Source organism: Helianthus annuus, chromosome 15, assembly GCF_002127325.2.
Source record: "Helianthus annuus cultivar XRQ/B chromosome 15, HanXRQr2.0-SUNRISE, whole genome shotgun sequence".
NCBI classification, from domain to species: domain Eukaryota; kingdom Viridiplantae; phylum Streptophyta; class Magnoliopsida; order Asterales; family Asteraceae; genus Helianthus; species Helianthus annuus.
In genome coordinates this window covers 77055997-77059909 of record NC_035447.2, presented here as the reverse complement: position 1 = coordinate 77059909, position 3913 = coordinate 77055997, and the positions used below count along the sequence as shown (strand labels likewise).

At 34.0% G+C, this 3913-nt stretch overlaps 1 long non-coding RNA gene across 3 annotated transcripts; it reads right to left on the bottom strand.

Moving 5' to 3' along the window:
* Nucleotides 1-266: 266 nt before the first annotated feature.
* Nucleotides 267-3202, bottom strand: LOC110911960. 3 transcript variants are annotated; one of them, XR_002577506.2, is made up of 4 exons: nt 3022-3202; nt 2221-2310; nt 1619-1709; nt 267-514 (listed from the first exon to the last, which is right to left on the bottom strand). It is a non-coding gene; the product is annotated as an uncharacterized LOC110911960 (long non-coding RNA). The 3 variants fall into 3 exon arrangements; XR_002577507.2 differs by lacking the exon at nt 1619-1709; XR_002577505.2 differs by lacking the exon at nt 267-514 and having other exon boundaries at nt 871-1709.
* Between the last annotated feature and the right edge of the window lie 711 nt (nt 3203-3913).

Here is a 3913-nt window from a genome sequence, read left to right as displayed (position 1 = left end):
AAAAGTGAGCTAGAACTCACTTAGAAAGTCTTAAAGTTTCTGATTATAATATGAGAATTTGATGATATTTAGGAGTGTTTTGAGTGAGAGATTAGTGTTTGTAAAGTGGAAAATGAGTGAGGGAGGTGTTGGTTTTATAGTTGAGGTTTAGGGTTTAGTTAGGTGAGTCTTAATTGCAAGAAACACACTTTGAAAACACAAAAAAATGACCAATGGTTGAGCTGAAAAGATTAATCTGCAGATTTAAGGGGGTGGCGGGTCGCGGCGGATGTAACGCCCGTCTGGTTTTATTAATATTTTAATAAAAGATACAAATTTTTATGCTAAAATGTGTCTCTAAAAACTTGTTATACCAACATTCCCAAATGATTACAACATTTCAAAAACAATTTATAAGTGTTTACATAATTCACTTATATCAACACAAATCAGGATTTGACGCGGAAGCTTCATTTAACGTGTGTTCGGTTCTTGTTCGCCGCTTGATCTTCATCCAGATTAGGTCCATCTTCACCTACGGTCAAAACCATGTAAATAATTAGTTTTGACACTTTAATAATCGAGTATAAACAAGTTCCGTGCTTAACGTAACAAAACAAGAAATTAGTTTTGTTTTGTTTTCAGCCCCTTCACCCGGCCGTGTCAAAAAGTCACCCGGCCGTGTCAGTTAACATATATTTTTCACAGCCCAGCCACCCGGCCGTGTCAAAAAGTCACCCGCCCGTGTCAACTCTGCACGTCTATTTTTAATTAGTTCTTACCGAAACGGACATAACTCTCTCGTTTTTAATCCGTTTTACACGATTCTTTTTCCTACGCGTCCGTAATTTAATTCTCCATCATATGGAGTTAAAATCCGACATCCGGATTAACAAAATTTAAGACTTTTAAATCTTTGGCTTATTACCCTTTTTACCAAATTTTGACCCGTTCGTGATTTTATCAAACAAACATGCCTATTTGATCTTTAAACCCATGAACTTCATAATTTCAATATCTCCTATTATATTAGGCTCAAAATCACGGGTTTGTATACCTTCTTTAATCCGTTTTGACTTAGAAGTTTATTTTGACCCGTTAAGGGTATTTAAGCACTTTTACCGCATAATTCATACCCATTCACTTCTAGCATTGTACTTCCATATTATTTATCAATTTGTCTTCCACCACAACTATATGTGTGGAGGATTTAATGTGGAGATCTATTTATTCCGAGTTTTACCCCTCGGATTATCATTTTACGGCAAAGACTCATATAGAGTCATTTGACCCAAAGATTCACATATTTCACTTTTTATACTTAATACAAGTATCTATTTGGTTACAAAACTCATTTCTAAGCAACCTTTAGGGATCGTTTGCTTAATTTCACTTATAAGAGCATTTTGGTCACTTTTACCCCTCCTATTACGACGAAGGATCTTTAAAGCCATGTTGGACCAAAATCTCACTTTTAAAACTATAATCTTGTTTAGAGACCATTATATTTCTAAAATACCATAATCATGACCCAATTTATTCGGTTTACCATAATGATAACCTAATATCTATATTTTATCCTTGTCTAACACTTATAGAACCTCAAGTTCTACATGACGAGTTGAATCATTATACAAACCTGGCTCGGATCAATATATTGACCCGTTTCGATACCTTGCCTTAGTAGCCGCTAAGTAATAGCGATGTCAACATTCAATCGATATTTATTCCTGTAATCACACAACTCGACAAACCATTAGTCGATATTGTCAAAGGGTGATATTTTCACCTTTTGACCCGTTTGGTCTAAATGACCGTTTACTTTTGCGAGATGGATTTATCATCATCTCGTCTACATGACTTGTACCGGTTTACACTGTACGGTCAATTTTCCTTATAAATCTATTTCTTGATCATTTTGACCCCTTTATATCTTACGCCATAAAGTGTCCTTCAAAACTAACGGTTATCGTCAACTAGTGACCATCTTACCGTTTAACCCTTATTAATTGTATTGATTTACCTTACAAGGTAATCATTTAGAACTCGTTCTTTATTAGTCATTGCATGACTAAATGATCTTATTAGCTCTTTTTAATCATTCAACATGGTTTATCATTAATGTCTTTTGTTCCGAACCGCACATGATGGGTCAAAACATCATAAGTCAAATATGACTTTTGATTATTCATAATCTATAAAACCAATAGTTGTTAATAAAAGGTGTAAGCTTTAACTTACCTAGTATCCGGATTATGCTCTTTTTCGCGTATACGATCCGTTTGACTCGCTTCTTTCCCCAAGCCTCCATCTAGCTTGTCAAGAGTCAAACTAGCATCATAATTCGTAAGATGGCTAGATTAGTCATCATTATTATGACTAGTTCATCTTACGGACTTTATGTCGAAACTTCTATTCGACTTCATCATAGGTTAGTTCGACTTTCTGACTTTATGTCGAAACTTCTATTCGACTTCATCATAGGTTAGTTCGACTTTCTGAAGTCAACTACCTTTAATCATATAATATGGACGATTAAGGCAAATCAACATTATGATTAGAACCCGTTTTATCCCATATCTCATGTGATTAGTCAAGCTTGCCAATTACGCGTTTCATTTGAATTTCACCACTTTACTTCTCATTTAGGCATTTTAACAAACACCTAATGGGCATTCTTTTATAGAATTTAACAATCAAACTTATGGCTACCTATCTTGCCAATTTCAACATCTTTTACTAGAAGATCATCAAATTCATGGTTAAATGTCAAGATTAACTTCATAGAGTTTAAATAACACTAGTTTGACAATCATGGTTCTAGTGTTCATCATGTTTCTACAAAACCCGTTTAAACACCCATAATGGATGATCATGAACTTTATAATTTCAACACTAATCCAACTAGTTATTGACTAGGGTTTACTCCTAGACATGATTTCATCCTAAATTCATCCAAACTTTAATCATGCAAGCCAAATTTTCGATTTCATATGTTCACCAAGAATTCAAGATGGAACTAAATAATGAAATTTGGCATACCTTATGATCCCTTCATCGAGGTGATCATGAATTCGTGCTTGGATTTCGATTTAGGTTGGATTTACCCCTTCAATTTGTTGATTTTATGCTTGTTAGGGTTTGAGCTTGAGAGCCCTTCTTGGCTCCTGTGTTTTGTACGACCAGAACACACACAAAGGTGTGTGTTTTGGTGTTTTTAGTTTTAATTAATAAAACTCATTTTCTCATCTTAACCATTTTAGTCCCTCTACTTTACCCATGTTTATAAAGGTTACTACATCAAGTTCCCTCTTTATTTTAAAACACTAGACTAACTAGGTTGATATTCCTAGTTATTTAGTGGGTTATGGAGTTATAACCTGTTCTATTTTAAGTCCTGTTAACTCGGACTTCTTATAAACTTACTCCCTTAAAAGCTTTTATTCACGTTGTATTTAATATTAGGATTATTCCTTTAAATCCTAATATTTTCGGGTTAAATTTTACCACTAACGGTATTTCACCCGTCTTTCAGTATTAACGGAGTTTTATTACTAATCCCATTTTCGGGGTGTTACAAGTCTACCCCCCTTAAAGAGGTTTCGTCCTCGAAACCTTTTCTTACATAATTCATTGAGTCTAAACTCGATGTATTCGATCCGAGAAATCTTTTAAACATTACTTATACTTTTAACCATTCGTTAGTATTACCAGAAAGGTATGGTAACATCTTTTTTGTTACTAATTGTCTACATATCTCATACGACTTAGTGCAACTTGAAATAACGTAATCTCGTTATTTCCACTAGTTTAGTTAACTTAGAGACATCCATCGCTTTCATATACTATCGAATTCTTTATGAATCCGTTACTTTGACCCGTTTAAAGGTCTTTAGTGAAATCTTTCATTTTTTGCAACAATTTCTTTTGTTTT